Consider the following 17006-nt stretch of genomic DNA (forward strand, 5'->3'; position numbering starts at 1 on the left):
AGTGAAAGAGGAAGTCAGAAATGAGGAGAAAAAGAGAAGGAGCACAGAGAAATAGGGAGAGAGAGAGGGCAGAGGACAGAAAGTGAGAAGGAGAGGGAGAGGAGGAAGGGAGAATAAAAGAAGTGAAGGGTTAGAGAAAGCTGAGACGACAGAGGGAGAAAAAGAAAGGTGATGGTGGGATCCCCCGTCACTGGCCCACTGACCCTCCTCTTTTCACACTCCACACACCCTCTCTAGATACAAGGCCTAAGTTCATGATGAACTAGTACTGAGACATTTTAAGCTTTTTGGGAATAAAAAGTTAAATGAAACGATCAAAAATACACTGTAACTTTCTATTTACAGCAGGGTTGCTGAAAGAGTCTATGCAGCAGCAGCATCATCAGAAAGGTCAGTGGTATGCAGGTGAGGTCTGCACAGCATTATATCTTTACACTATATTTTGTTACCAAAACACTTTAGAAATACAGGTTTAGAGGAAAACAAGAACTGAATAAGATATATACACACATATGTATAGATACATATATAGACAGCAGTGATATACACACACACACACACACACACCCACACACACACACACACACACACCACACACTGTACACATACTGTATATGTAAAGGGCCTAATTTTAATGATGAACGGACCAAAAGAAACAGGCTGAAAATTATTTGGAAAGACATCTGGTTCCATTGACTTACATTAAAAGTATGTTTTTTTCCTTCTCCTGTAAAGGTTCTATTTTGGAAATACAAGGTTTTCTTCCGACAACAGGGATATAAATAATATACAGTGCTGTGTGAAAGTTTTAGGCATCTAAGCAAATTTTTAAACAATTTACATCAGCAGTGAGTTTATCACAATATATAAGTCATATACTTGTTAATATCATCAGTTACATCATGAGCACAATTTACTGAAGCACTGATCAAACCAGGAGTTGCTTTTTAATTACATATAATACTGGGCTTCCTCGAGGAGAGGTTTGAAAATGGTTACACTGTGTTGCAGTCCTCTCCTGACTAAAACATGCCACCTCTACAACCCGCCCCTTTAACGGCCAGAATATTATAATAAAATAATTCTAGTAATAATTATTATTATTATAATAAAAACTGATAACACAAACAAAACAAGCCATGTAGCGAAGCACTATCATTAGCTAACTAAAATGTTTCCCTTTTGGAAGGTAATGTTTTTCTGTACTAAGAACTGAGGCAAATTTATAGCAGAAACACTGTAGCAATCCACTATATTTCCTAAATACATCAGACTGATGAAAAAAAAAGATGCATTCTAAGAGAAACAGGTCAAACTTCTTGTCAAAGAAGTTAAAATGTTGACTTTCACAGTAATCAACTTTTATTTTGAAAGGATTTTGGGAAAGCATCTGATGCTTTGTGCAGCCTTCAGCAGCCTGTCTCAGTATTGTAGTGATGAGGGTTAGAGCTTCTCAGCATTCATTGAGGCTTTGTTAGTTTTTGTAATTTGCTTTTAGATTCTCTTCTACAGTTCATTTCACAGGAAGTTCCATTTGGTATTTCAGTCATGATGGTGTTTTGTGTTTCAGTTAACTAGCCCATCCTGTAATGTCATTATTAATGGATATTTGGTAACTGCTATCTTTGCCTTAATGTGTGTGTGTATATATATATATATATATATATATATATATATATATATATACACTTTAGGCGGTGATTCTGAATAAGGGACATCATTATCATCATTTGCTTCTGAAAGTCACGATGCAAAGTTAGACTAAGACTATAATATGATAATTAATAAAAAATTGTGGCTACATACCTTTAAATGTTACTTTATTTTACAAATAGATATTATTTATTAATATATTTCAGTTACAATGAATGAAAATGGATGTACAATGACTTACTATTCAACCCCCCCCCCCCCCTTTTTAATTAAATTTTCATCTTAATCTGGTCTTGGTCTTGTCTTAGTCTCACCACTCCTGTTGCTGCTGAACATGACTTAGACTTGACTCGGACTCAATGTGTCCAGGTCTCGTCACCTCTATTGATCTTGACCAATGGTACTAATAAAAGTTAAAAAGTACAGAAAATTTCTCTCTTCATTTCTAAGGGTTAAACCAAGGGCATCCCTGCCCATCGTAAAGACAGACATCTGTAGAAAGTTAGAGAGTTAGAGAGTTTATAGTGGATGTTACAGTCATGGACTTGTGAATGCCTTAACACAGCCTTGGACTGACTTTAAAAAGACCATCCAAATAAGTCTAATAAATCTAAAATCTCCAACAAATGATGTGAAACCTATGAACTTGTAGAGTACTAGCATCACATAAGGGTCATATATATGTTTTATACATGTATCTGCAAACCAACTAGAATTATATTATCAAAACAGCCCAGTCCAAACTTCTCAACAGTGATTCCAAGCTACACTACTACACTAGTACACTCACTGCACTAATTCTAATGCCTAAATCCTGAGTGCTGTAGCAAGGGAAGAGCCAATAATTGAAAATGAGTGTATACTACATACTAGCATCACCTCAAGCCAATGCTATGGAGCATTCCTCAGGCTGAAAACACCCCTGTTGGCTCCATTTATGCTCAGCTGGGAGATAAGGAGCTGCCTCACTTAATTAAAAGCACAGCAGTAATCAGATGGGCTCTGGAGCGGCCCGGGACGCGTGACGCGCCTGCGGCTGGCGATCTTGCTGTGGTTTTGGCTTGGCGTCACTGGCTGCGCTGCGAGCCAGAGGGGGCTAGACAGCAGCAGTCACACACACTGTGGAGAGAGGGTCAGCAGCGGGGCAGTGGAGCGCGGTGGAGGACAGCTGACTGAACCGTGGAGTGGTGCTAACAGCAAGCACTAGCTATAGCTAAGTTTCTGGCAGTGGCGGTGCCATGACTGGGCCCAGTGGGCCTAAGCCCACTCACTTTTATTACTAGCCCACCCAAAATGACTGCTTAAATTTACAATATAAAAAAAGGTTATAAATTAATAACCAAGGAATAGAAAAAAAATGCACTCATTAAAAAAATACCATAACAGAATCTCTGATTTACCAGTACAATCAACTCCCTCCTGAGCCCCCAAACAGCTATCAGCACTGAATCTACATCATTCTGCAATGAAAATCAAGTTAATCAAACCCTGCATGAATACTGATACTGTCAGCATGTTTGAGATGAGTGTAGGTATGACTGTTACATGGATTTAAAGAGGAATTCCACTGATTTTTCTACATTTCTTCATTATTCAGTATTTGAGATGTTAGTCATTCGAAGTGTTTTGGTGTGAAATAATTCACTGTAGGTAACTATGATTTAGATTCCTTTACAGTAGTGGTCATAGGTACCAACATTAATGTAATGTTGATAATGGCAAAATAGTGGTAAACTGAAAGTTTTTTGGGAGTATTATTTAGCCTTACAACACCCTGCTTGTGTTCCTCTCTGCCATGAATGGCTTTTACAAAGTGTGTGTTTCAGGCCAAAATCTTCTCAAAATTATTGTAAAACAATGTCTCTGGTGTCCAACAACATATATAAAGTAACAAAGAGCTTTTAGAGGCTTTGAACACTTCAGATGTCTGGTTCTCATCACCACTACTGTGAACAATTCTGACTTTGAAAGCTATTTTAAAGCTAACAATATCACATCAAAATACTCGGAATTACTTTGTTTAAATCTGAACGTTAAGGATCGCAATCAAAGTATGAAAGTAGCTGAAAGTAGCATGTAATATAGCAGTAGATAAATACTGTAATTGCAGTTATCCACATCTGTGACACTGTACCTGTTTTATCAGACTGTTTGCTTTCACAAGGTCAGTGTTTAATGAGCTGTGGTAGACCGGGTGAGTTTTCTGTGCTCTGAATGATGTTTGGCAAATAGATCATACTTTGTTTGTCTCCCACATCTGCCGCAATGAAAGGGTCGGCCCACTCGTGAGGACTCCATGCCTGTTTAATGGCCAGTTCTTGCACCACTGCTCGTTCCACGGATTACAATATCGCAGTGTTTTGGAAAAAAATAGGCTTCCCTCGCAACTATGGTGAGTGAAGTTTGAACTCAACCTGCAAACAATGTATTCTGATGAGTAACAATGAAGTCAGTTAGGAGGCAGTAGAGCCTCTACTTTAATCCTTCATTCCACTAACTACATAACTCACACAGCAGTCACCAAATAATCATATTACCAAGTTACTGAACAACAAGTCTTAAGAATAGTAACTGAATGATTAGACTGCAGTAGGAGAGAAGTGCTGAATGCTGATCTAGCAATGTTAGCATCACAGAGAGGAGAAGAGCAGTTGGAAAAAAGCTGGAAGAGGCCCAAAATATGTATGTGAGTAGGTAAGAGGAAGCAGTGTCCCCAGACTGCGCACCAGTGTGCCTTTGTGTCTCAAACCACCTGGCACATGTATATGCACAGTAGAATGGTGGTCTCTATAGGGAGGCATTGTTTAAGTACGAATATGGAAGCAAGAGCAGGTTCCCAGGGACCAGAGGGAGAGCTGGGGGAAATGCAAGGGGGCCTGTTGGGTGTTGTAGTGTAGAACTCTAGAGGGCTACATGGGCCAATGCCAGCAGCGGTGCAGCAGTGTGTGTGTGTGTGTGTGTGTGTGTGCATGTGTGTGTGAGTGTGTGTGTATGTGTCTGTGTGCAGCAATAGCAGGAGGAAGGAAATGACACTCGTTAAGAAGCTGGCACCGCCTGTCGTTTGCTAATTTATGCAAATGAGGGTTTCATGCTCATGGGAAGTCAGAGGAGGGCGGGTGTTGTCACAGTTTGGCTGGCAGCCAAGCAGCGCCTGGCGAAAAAGGTTAACCCGCAGCCGCCGCTGCAGCGTTCGGTGCGGTTTCGCCGGTGCTGGAAAGTTAGCCGGAACGACGCTGGCTGCCTGGCAAAGGCGGGCAAAGACAGGCAGCCAATCAGGGGCGTGCTGGCTCCTCTACCCCGGCTGAATGGCATCGCCCCCTGGCCCTCCCCTCGCTCTCGCTCACACTCGCCCCCCTTTTTCCCCGCCGCCGCCGCCGCTCCACAGCTGCCTGGGATGATTTTATAAACATTTTGCCAGCAGATCAATAGCCGTATTGATCAACCATTGTGAGAGTGATCCGTCTAAACCCCCCCCAAGCAGCCTGCAGCTCCGAGAGAGGGAGGAGCAAGAGAGGGAGAGAGAGAGGCTGCAGAGAGGACGAAGAAAGGGAAAGAGTGAGAGAGAGAGAGAGGAAAGGAGAGAGAGAAAGGCTGTAGCCACAGATAGAGAGAGAGAGAGGTAGAGGGGAGAGAAGGGGAGAGCCAGACGGAGAGAGAGAAGCTGAAGGTGAGTGAGTGAATGCAGGGGGAGCGCGAGCCGGAGACATTGGCGAATCGCGCCGAAACGCATTCTAATCGCTTTCTCGTTAAGCAGACAGAGGGAGGGGCGGCTAATGAGTCTCGCCGTAAGTATGGGAGGTAATTGATGGAGGAGGAGAGAGAGAGAAACAGTGGGCGAGAGAGCTAACGTGCAAGCTAACAGAAACGCACACAGGTCTGGCCTGGTAAGTTAGCATGCATTCGTGCATGTGTGTATGTGTGTGTGTGTGTGTGTGTGTGTGTGTGCGAATGTGTGTGTATGTGGGGGGAGGTGCAGGTGGGTGACGTGCGCCTCCAAGAGGAGATGGCATGGCGCGATTAATTCTGATTGCTTTGTAATTTTAATTATAATCTATTCTTTCCAGGAAAACGCCTGCGGTAGGTGGGGACGTAGCCTCGTCCCGGGAAAATGTCAGATGGCTGGCATGCGAGAAGGCCCGCTAAACACAAAGGCTTCTTCATGTGGTAAACGAAATATCGTCACGTTAGGACGTTAACAGGACTATCGTGTTGGGTATTGCTGTGGATATGCGGAACGTCTTGAGTGTCATCTTGCAGGATTTTGTACAAAACATACCTCAGGACCACAGTGGAACTTTACTATTGGATATTAACACCAAACCAGTGGACATACAAACATGTCACAAACTTGGCTGAGCATCGGAGTAATCTACTTTGGAGGATCCATATCCTGTGCTTGGATATTTGAGGAAAACATGGAGGGAAAATACCATGTGGACACACTGGATTGCAGACGCAGGAGTTGCTGGGCAGAAAAGGTGGAGAACAATGGAAGTTGTGAGCAGGGTGGACTGACCAGAGATCGGACCTGGCCTGCCACTCTCAATGTCACGTGGCCAAGCAGTGGGAGATCAGGCTGGAGAGCCCAGGGGAGGCCTATATTGATCCAGCTTTCAGAGCAGTCCTGCTCCACTGCGCTTTGTGCAGAGTTCAGATGTGCTGGGATGGTTTGGGACCAGGCCTGGTCCATGGGCCATAATGAAGAGAATTGATGCAATACTTTGAACTACTAAACACAACAACAGGATCTGGCTAGCTAGGCCCATCATGAGGAGGCTGAACAAGATTGCCAAGGCCTATGGCTGTGAACTAGAATGCAAACACACATACACATAGGCAATCAGTTCAGCCAGAGTCTGACTCTATTGCTATAACAGAATTATAATGCTTAAAAGAAAAATAATGCTTTTTATAGACCATATCAGGCTGAGATCATTCTGTGTGGCTTGCATGAGCTAAACACGATGACCACACTGGCCTGCAGCTTATTCTGTTCTTCTCATCATCCTGCATTGAGAGTAGTGAGGCCTCCTGGGGGTAGTAATGACAGAGTTGCCTAGATCACTTACATGCAATAAACAAATTTAGCTTCAGTTATATGCTTAATACATTGCACCGACAATTTGTGTTGGGCATATATAATATTTGTTAATATAAGCATGTTTCCCCGCGACCCTGACGGAGAAGCGGCTTGGACAATGGATGGATGGATGGATAAACATGTTTGCTTTAGATTATTAGTTGTTGGCTTCTATGACTGGCTATTTAGAACGCAGATGCGGCCAGTAATCATTACTTTTCTTTTTGCTTATTTGAAATATTATCTGTGACTCACAAATTAAGGATTGTCTTCAGAACAATGCCACTCTTCAACTCTTGTTTTGACTGTGTGTTTAATGTTGTCCAGGTTTGTTAAAATCAGTGACATTCTAGATATGCTGATAGGCCGTAAACACGCCGCACAAAAGAAACGCAGCAGATTTATTATGAAAGGGCTGAATAATGAGTGCAGAAAAATCAATTAATTGTTTCATAAACCTTAACTAGTCAATAAATTAGGGCAATTAGTAGGAACAAAAAGGAGAAGACAACACAAGGCTCCCTCGAGACATGAGCGCATAAACGCTTCAAAAGGCAGCGGCTGCTCGCAGGCTGGGCATGTGCCACAACCACTCAGTAGAGAAAAATACAAAGAGAGGAAGGGAGGGAGAGAGAGAGAGAGAGAGAGAGAGAGAGAGAGAGAGAGTGTGAGAGAGAGAGAGAGGGGTCAAAGAAAGGTAAGAAATAGAAGGAAGAAAGAGTACTGTGTGAAAATGAAAAGAATAAAGGCAAAGAAATCAGCTGTGGTTTAAAAACCAAACAATGACACCATGCCTGTTGTGCACCATGTGAGAGAGTGGGCGTGAACGTGTGTGTTCTGAGGCTTAAGAGAAGAGATCAATAAGTGCCTGTAGCAGGGTGAGTGTGTGAATGATCTGACTGGATCATGCTGGAGGTTTCTCTGCAGTGTGTTTGTGTCTACACTACCTTGCATTCTTTCTACTGAGGGACAGTCCAGGCTGGCCCTGTCTGGGTGCCAAAGAAAGACAGTCTACAGTGTCTTATTCCTGTGAGTTTCTATAGTGTATCTACAATCTGGTTCATGCTTTTCATTCGCACCTGCAACATATGGGTGAACACTGCTGCTCTACAGCAAGGTAAAGATAAATATTGCTGCTGTCAGAACAAAACCATCTCCATTGTTGTCATTTTTCAGTTTTTATCATTAATGGAAAATGTCTGTTGCTCTTTACATTGTGGGTGAATGTCATGATGAATTGGCCAAAAGAAACGGCCCAAAATGACTTGGAAAGACGTCTGGTTCCACTGACTTACAATAAAAGTAAAAAAAGTTTTTTTCCTTCTACTGTAAAGTTATCATTTTGGAGGTATAAGTTTTGGCTCTGACAACAGCGACATGTTCATTAAAGAACATATATAACAATAACAGTTTTCATTATGATGTACCTCCTTTATAACAGTGTGCTTGCCATGCTCTGCCTACAAATGCGTTCTTTCAACTACTACCACTGTGAGGTTGGACAAACGTCCTTCCAAAAATCCTTCTAGCACACAATTCAGTTTTTGTCAAAATATTGAAAATTAGAATGTGCTATTAATTTCAAATAATTTATTTAGCATACATGTAAAAGTCCTTTACAACCTGTCTGGTTTCAATTACCTACAATAACTCAGTAAGGTAGCTACAAAAAGTGTGCTACAAGTTACCAACTTCTACCTCATTTGATATGAAGGAATGCATTGATGGCTAAAGTCAGTGATTAAATTAATTCAAAAATCTTTACCTGTGCAATTGAACTGCTGTTATATATGTGCTTACTGTTTTTGAGTAATTCTGGACTCAAGCATAACCCAAGTTTTGATTTGAGGTTCAGATTTAACGCTGTCAGTAATCTCTAGTGTTTGAGGTGTGTGAAGGCATAGTAGCCCCATTCAGTCAGTGTGTGCTGCTGCAAACTGGTGCAGAGGGAGAGCGAACGTACCGGCAGGCCACAAGAGATCCAAAAGTACACGCCACTCAAATGTCTCTTCCAGCAGAGCAGATCCGATCCTGGAAAACACAGGCACACCCAGACATTCACATGCATACATAAGAGAGGGAGAAAAAGAGAGAAAGAAGCATGTCAATGAGTTCTCTGTGATGCACTGTTAGGATATGAGTGGCAGAGGCCTCAATGGAGATGTATTTGTCTGTGATAGTGCACATGTGTATCTTCTAATTCTTCCTCAGTTGTCCTCAAGAATGTTGGAGTAGTTACTCTAAACAGCAATCCATTACTAACTACTAATTACCAGTGGTGGACAGTAACGAAGTAAATGTTATTCGCTACTGTACTGAAAATGGAAATACTTTACTGAAGCAGTCTTTTTACTTTCACTCCACTACATTTCAAAGACAAATATCTGACTTTTTCCTCCACCACATTTTGAGAAATCTGTCGTTCCTTTTGGTTTCTGTGTATAAAAATGTCACTTTGTTTTGAGATTGTTTTGACCTGTTGGTCATACCGACCCAGTGCAGCACACAATTCAACGTCAGCACAGCAGCATAAAATTTTGGGAGAGTCTATTCAACATAAATGATGAATCAGCGTCACTAATTAATGACATTCTATTAAAAGACTGGTTTACCAAGAGAGACACTGGAGGATTTTCACCTAAAATGAGTTCATGAAGGCAGTCTTGTTATAAAAATGATAACAGGACATCAGAGCCATAATTAATCTTTTAGTACTTTTACTTTTGATACTTAAGTACATTTGAAGGTAAATACTTTAGTACTTTTACTCAAGTGGAGGTCTAAAGGGAAGAACTTCTACTTTTACTGATATAATATTTTACCTTGGGTGTCTCTACTTTACCTCAAGTACATGGTTTGTGTACTTCGTCCATCACTGCTAATTACTTGTCTCAATGGGATTACTTATGACATATTGGAATAAGTAATCACACTACTCACCACTTTCTCTCTAAAATCTATAAAAATCTATTCTAGCTAGAACGCATAAATGTAAACCCAGCAGTCCTTTTGAGTAACTTGAGTAAATTAAAATTTAGAAAGAAAATAATCACAGGTAACATAATTTAAAAGGCATGTCATTACCCTGGGGTTTGCGCTATATAAGACACAGCTAGTTAAGCTTGATGAAATATCACAGGAATACAGTAAAAAAACAAATAAAAATCTGATCTGTTCGGGTGAGAATGGATCTCTCTCTTCTTCAGCACATGGATTTTGATACATCAGTTTCATATTAGCACGAACAGATGTTTCAACAGATTGTTCTCCCAAGTTTACAGCTCTTCCCATGCTGGTGCTGCGCTGGTGGCAGGCAGCTCACCCGCATGCAGATTACACCCAAAGCCAGCCAGGAGAGATCTAAAGAGCAAATTTACAATTTAAATGCCCTGTGCATTAATGATATTGTTCACATGAGTAACACTAAAAAAACTCTTCTGAAGTCTGTGAATCAGATGTGATTACAAGAATCTGGACTGCAATGCACTGCGCTACTTATTACTGTAATGTGCTACTTTGTATTTGTGTTATCCTCAACACTAGTCCTCAGTCTGAGTAAGCCTGCATGCTGAGCAGCCACTGGACCCGCTCTGAGTCTAATTGTGCTATTACTAATTCATGTTTATTAATGCGCTGATGGAGGCGGATCATTGCTGTCAGATTAGGGCACTGTGCGCACAGACACTTCACGAGATATTTTGCTATCCGTCAACAAAAACAAACAAGCAAGCAAAAAAAGCTCACATTGATATCCGCTGCTTTTTCATCGTAGTTAAAGTTGTAGCAAATTTTGATGTTTTCCCCCCACGAGACCAGAGGCCTGTCTCACAAAGCAGGATTTCTTGCTTAGTCAGCTAACGTGATCTACTGCTGTCTGACGGTGGTGGATCACATCTCACCATGGCCACTTATGCTGCATGCCCATCCTGCCTATCCAGAGCTGGCTAAGGTCAGGATTTTGGATCATAAACAGCTGTTGGATCTGAGTGAGCATTTGACCAATCAGGGACAGTGGACTTTTCGGGGTGCTTTTTTTAATTTGTGATGTAGTAAACAAATCACACGGTGCAGATATCAAGCACATGGAGCATTGATCACTAACATACAGTAGTATGTTGACAGTAGTGACAGTGGCTTTCTACTGTTAGGCTTTACTCTCTAAATATTAAGGTGGTATAGTTTCTTTTTCCTTCATTGAAATAAGATGCTAGACTCCTCCTCACGTTTGCCACAACTGGCTGTTTGTCATAAATGTCATGCTTTCATGTCCACCTACATGAGTACTAATTAAAGCCTGCGTAGCTTAACCTGGATGAACTATGAAAGGTGTTAACCGTCATTCAAGTTCCCATTTGTTAGCTTTTGTGAAGCTAAAACTTAGTCAACAGCTAAGTTGACCACTTTTAGAGTCCACAGAAGTGTGTGAACGGATAAGAACAATGCTGGATTGTGAAAAGAGGGGAAAGGTTTCTTGTCCATTTTGCTCAACAATGACACAACTTACTGAAGCCCCATCCATGACCATCTCTTATTGGCTGATGCACGGTTACATCAGAGTACATTCTGTAAAAAGTTCAGCTCTGGTCAACTTCATTAACAGACAATAGAGTGTTCTTTTTCTGCATTAACATGCACCGGCGTCTGTTGTCCGTCAATGCATTGCGCTCATTGAAATCAAATACGTGCATTTTGACAGAAACCATATTGACCTTGTGAATGCAGCCTCACACAAGCTGATGGAGCCTGGCTGGACGTGTTGCCCGTTGCTGGCGAGGATGCAGCAGGTTTGACTGATTGCCCCAGCGCCTGCTGTTGGCCCTGTGCCAGGGCCCCTTGACGCCCCCCCACCCTGATGCCCCGGGCCATATGCTGAGAGTTATTGTTTTCACTGCCATGCAATTAGCAGCACTGCAGATTTATTTAGTCCTGCTCTAATGCGCCATAATTACCTCCAGGCCTGAAACAAGCCCCGCCCCCTCTCTCTCTCCCACGCTTATGCTCTCATGCTCCGTGCCAGTTATGGCCTGGCGTGATTCAGCAGAAGCCTGCTGTAGTGCTGAAGGGAGGGATAGAGGGGGAAGAGAGAGAGAGAAGGGGGGGAAAAGAAAAGGGAGAATTACTAGAGAGGCGCTGGTGGGGCGGCTTGTGTGTGGATCAGCACTTTTTAAGAGATCTTTAGGGGCCTGTTGGCTGAGCGGTGTGCACATACGGGGAGGAAAGGGCAAACACAGGGCTGTTACGCTTTTATAGAAAATGCTTTGTGGAAAAACACCCCTGACACACACCTTAGCACTGCAGCCTTGTTTGTCATCGGGCTCTGGGGGGCTGCGCCGGCCCCTCGCATGACTGTGAGCAATGACCTTAAAGGGCAGCTGTTAGAGACAGCGCGGCCGCAGCCCCGCCTCCACACCCCTGCCCGCAGCGTTCTCTGGGAAATGGAGTCTCAAGCCTCATTGCTAGGTATTGTGCTGCAGCAAAGAAATATCAAACGCAATTGACTTATCAATGCTCTGCCCATAAACGCATTCTTTCAGAGCCGCTGTTGTGAGAGGGACAAGCTTTGCAGAATGTTGGCAAAAATCTCATTCTATTTAATAGACCAGCTTTTGTTAGAACATTTAGAGCATGAAACTAATTTTTAAGGATACGTATTTTGCATGTGTTCCGATGTAGGTTCTTCATCATTGTGATTTCCAGTCTGGCTAGTTTGCATCACCTAGTCACCTAGTCATCTAGTCACCTAGTCAAGCTCAGTACTGTAGCATTGCAAATTGGAAACTTAGTATGTATTCAAACATGCCAAAGCAAAGCTTCTAAGTGGTGCATCCATCTAATTGCTGATTGTCAGAAGATCATGAGATCAATCCATGGTAATTCTTTAGCCATCCATTTTTAGCCATCCTGATTATTGTAGATTGATCATGATTGTAACACTGGACATGCCGTACAGAATGCGTGCAAAAATCCTATTTGGGCTAATGAGGAAGTATAGCAGTCAGTTTTTGTGAAAACACCTACATTTAGAGTGTTATATTAGTTTAAAATGATATATACTTGGTATGAAATATTGAGAACGCCCTTCATTTATTGAAAAATGGTCAGTTTACAAAACGCTACTCGTTCTTCAGCATCAGAAAAATAAGCAGAAAGCATATACTTAACAGTAAAAAGCCGCAACACTTAAATACAATGTCATTTTTTCCCTGCATTTAGTATGTCAACACTTTGCCTTTGTTACAGATTTATTTTGGGAGACTTGCCTTCAGTTTTTCAAAGAACTCTCCAGTGGACATTATTCCACACCTCCAAAGTTAAGTCTTAGAAGTTGGTTACATTGTCTGCTTCTCATAATCCAAGTAAGTCCTTTAAGTGATACTGAGGTCTGGACTCTGGGATGGTCAGTTCATTCAAACACGCCAAAGCAAAGCTTCTAAGTGGAGCATCCATCTAATTGTTGATTGTCAGAAGATTATGAGATCAATCCATGGTAATTCTAACACCATCTGTGGCATTTAGACTGTGATGTAGGTGAGAGATCAGACCAAGTTGAGTGACGTTTCAATCAGTATCATACCAAGCCAACCTCAGCATGGTGGCAAATTTGTTAATATCACTTCAAACCTAGTTTCTCATTTCAAATTAGCTGCAACAACATAATTGAGCTCCATAGTGCAGCATTTTAAACTAGAAACCCAATATTATTCAGCAACTCTATACAAATACTTTAGTAATCTAATTTTATGGGTTTTGAGAAGGTCTAATTAACTTGAATGGGTTTCTGCCAACATTCTGTAAAGCTTGCTAAACCAACAACAGTTATTATGAAATAATGCACTTGTAGGCAGAGCATAAACAGGTCAATTCAGGCACCCACATCAATCCCTTCCCATCTAGCAGCCGATTTGCTTGATTTGTGCATCTAAGACACAGTGTGACAAAAATAAAACATGTGGAAAAAGTTATCACATGCATTTGTTTAAAAAACTGAACTGCAGCTGAATGTGACACCAAGAGGACAAATGTCACATGCTGCTCCAGTGCATATGTGCTTCACTGCTTATGAAAACAAGGTCAAAGGCAAGTTCAGGCCCATGTGCATATGGCATTAATATTCATGCAGCATGCACATCAATCTATTTCATCCCGACCGGGTGGGAGGAGACCAGTTAGAGGGTCAAAAAGGACAGAGGCAATACAAAGGATGTACAGAATGAATATTGGAATACTAGTAATATACATTTGTGCAAAATGTATACACACACACATATATACTGTATATATATACTGCACATTTAAATACATATTTCATTCACTGCAATTATAAGAAAGAGAATTTGATTTCACTCTCTTCCAATATTGTGATTTCATATTCATAAGCAATTACACAAACTGGAAATTTCTTCAGCTGCCTGGTTGAATTGGGAGAAAAAGGGCGGCATTCAAAGGGAATTGAATTAAGGCGGCTGCTGTGCCTCAATTTTTATCTGAGGCCCCAGCCAATCACCAGCACCCAAGCTCACCTTTGACCTGTTTCATCTCAATATGACTGCCATTATCCTGCTGAAAATTAGAAGCGTCCCGCTATTGTCTGGCCCCGCCGGGGGGGCGGAGGTTATTTAAAGATAAATGCTCCAGTGTCCGTGCAGAGAGCAGCAATCAGACTCCACATGAGGAGTCCAACTGAGACACAGCACTCAACACCTCACAAAGGTGTCTGACTGAGGCCCTGTGAGTGTGTCAGTGTGTAATACAAAGTATGGTCATGCATACTAGTTTAATCTAAGAGTGGCTCTGATAATAGTGGCTTGGTTATGTTTGCAATGCTGGACACGCTGTACAGAATATAGGCAAAAATCCTACTTGGGCTATTGAGGAAATATAGCAGTCAGTTTTTGTCAAAACACCTACATTTAGAGTGTTATATTAGTTTAAAATGATATACACTTGGTATAAAATATTGAGAACGCCCTTCATTTATTGAAAAATGGTCAGTTTACAAAAGGCTACTCGTTCTTCAGCATCAGAAAAATAAGCAGAAAGACCAGTCTTCATTTATTTAAAAACAGCCACTTTACTAAAAGTTACTCATTCAGTAACAGGAAGTAACAGGAAAATAAGCAGAAAGCTTAACAGGAAAAAGCCTCAACACTTTTTTTTCCAGCATTTAGTATGTCGACAATCTGCTTTTGTTACAGCTTCCATTCATTTTGGGAGACTTGCCTTTAGTTTTTCAAACAACTTTGCAGTGGATGTTTTTCCACACCTCCAAAGTTCAGTCATAGAAGTTGGTTTCTCGCAATCCAAGTAATTCCATTAAATGATGCTGACGTCTGGACTCTGGGGTGGTCAGTCCATTGTTCTGAGAACACCAGCAGCTTCTCTGTTTAATTAGGAAATTTTCTTCTTTTATGTCTATTTCATTTTCTCAGTAATAGCTTTCAGACCCATAGCATAGTTTTCTCACAGTAGAAGGATGGATAAACACCTGTGTCTGATCAAGAGTGGAGCCTAATTTTCTCCTTTCTCTCAAAGATTAAAGTACTGTTTATCTAATGGTCACAGTTTGGTCTTGTGTGGTTGTTCTTCCTTATGCAAGAGGAACGACATACAGTTAATCTACTTAGAAATATCTCCCAGATGTTTCTCCTGAAAGAGGAATTATTCGTATTTAAGGGCTACTCAGTCTGGAAATTAAATACATGAAGGGGGGGTCATACTTTTATAAAGAGATTTATATTTCTTATTATATTTATATTCATTTATTTAAGTAGCCCTTAACCTCTAATTTTCGTAGGTATATTTCAGTTTTTCTATCTGAATTTACATGACCAATTCTTAAGGCAAATTATTCAGTGACTGCGTGAAATAACTACATTTTTGGGTTTATTTTGTAAAAGCTCCCTAAAATTAACAGATTAACATATTACTATATCCTTATAATTTAGTGCTGAAAGCCAAAAATCTCAGATGCTCTTTGTATTGTTTTATAAAAACCATTTTTACAGAGCAGATCACTGAAGAGACATCTGTTTATAGTTTATAGCCCAGATTCGTGGAAAAATGGGTTGACTTTCAGTAGAAAAACAGAGTTCAGCTTCTTTTATTATAAGGGTTTAAAATGACATCACCATCTATTTGACTGGAAAGAAGACAGTTACAGCCTCATACGACGCCCAGCTTTTGAATGTAGCTTATGAAATATGAAAGTTGTGGGACCGGTGGTCCCAAGGAGTTAAAAAGGTTAAATATATGAAGGGTGGTCATGCTGCAGTGTTTAAGGGCAACTTGGCCTGGAATTGAAATATATGAAGGGTGGTCATACTTAGCATGGGGGCAAATTTGTTGTCATTTCCAATCTGCCAGCTCATCTCAGTCCAGCTCGATAGCATTTCAAGCTAAAATCACATCATTAATGGAATGACTCTAAATAGGTATTGCAGTCGTTCACCTTAAATAGCTTGCCTGTTTCAGTAAAAGTGCCAAGATATCTCTTTAGGTTAAATGAGCTTTTGCCAATGTTTTGTTAAGTCAACCTTGCAAGTGTTTCAATGAAAGAATATTTGTAGGCAAAGCGTTGACAGGACAGTTCAAACAAATGTCCGTCAATCTTGCCATCCTTTAGAAATAAATGCTTCAGCATTCAGAAATCAGACTCCACATGAGAGTGCAACTGGTGACACAGCACACAAGACCTTGTCTGGCTGCAAGAGTGTTTATGTGTATTCTATAAAGGATGGTCATGCATACACTGTACTGCACACTAGCTGAATCTCAGAGTGGCTTTGATTATATTTGTGCGTCTATGTTTACTTTAGAAAGGCATTTATTTTATGAAATGAAATAATTCGATAGACAGTATGTGTAAATGAAACAGCAAGAGAGAGAGTGAGAGAGTGAGAGAGTGAGAGAGTGAGAGAGCGAGCCTCTGTCTGGTCTCCATAGGAAACCAAGGGTATGCTGTTGTTTCATGTAAACACAAGAAGATGGCAGAGTCTCTTGATGGTAATAAAGCCATTACACAGCGATGAGTGGTCTCAGTGATGGCTCTCTGCATGGGGGCTTCCACAATATTCTACACCACACAGTCACACATGCACACAATAGGGCTGCATAATATATCATTTGTTAATTGTTATTACAGCATTGGCCTTTATAGTGCTGACATCTGATAACAATACTGATAAGCAAAAGGCTACAATATCCAAATAAGTGCTCTAAACAATCCCAATTTGTTACTGTGCTGTGAGCATCCGGACCAATCAGAGCTCCACAA

General features: G+C 41.1%; 1 protein-coding gene across 3 annotated transcripts in view; it reads right to left on the reverse strand.

The window, feature by feature from the left end:
- zfhx3 (zinc finger homeobox 3) overlaps positions 1-17006 on the reverse strand; it is a 305456-nt gene that overhangs the window by 222140 nt on the left and 66310 nt on the right. For all 3 annotated transcript variants that reach the window (XM_037545320.1, XM_017700699.2, XM_037545321.1), the window contains exon 3: positions 8697-8764. The gene's annotated coding sequence lies outside the window, so the exon portion shown is untranslated. The remainder of the gene's footprint in view (positions 1-8696; positions 8765-17006) is intronic.

The sequence above is a fragment of the Pygocentrus nattereri genome, chromosome 15 (genome assembly GCF_015220715.1).
Source record: "Pygocentrus nattereri isolate fPygNat1 chromosome 15, fPygNat1.pri, whole genome shotgun sequence".
NCBI classification, from domain to species: domain Eukaryota; kingdom Metazoa; phylum Chordata; class Actinopteri; order Characiformes; family Serrasalmidae; genus Pygocentrus; species Pygocentrus nattereri.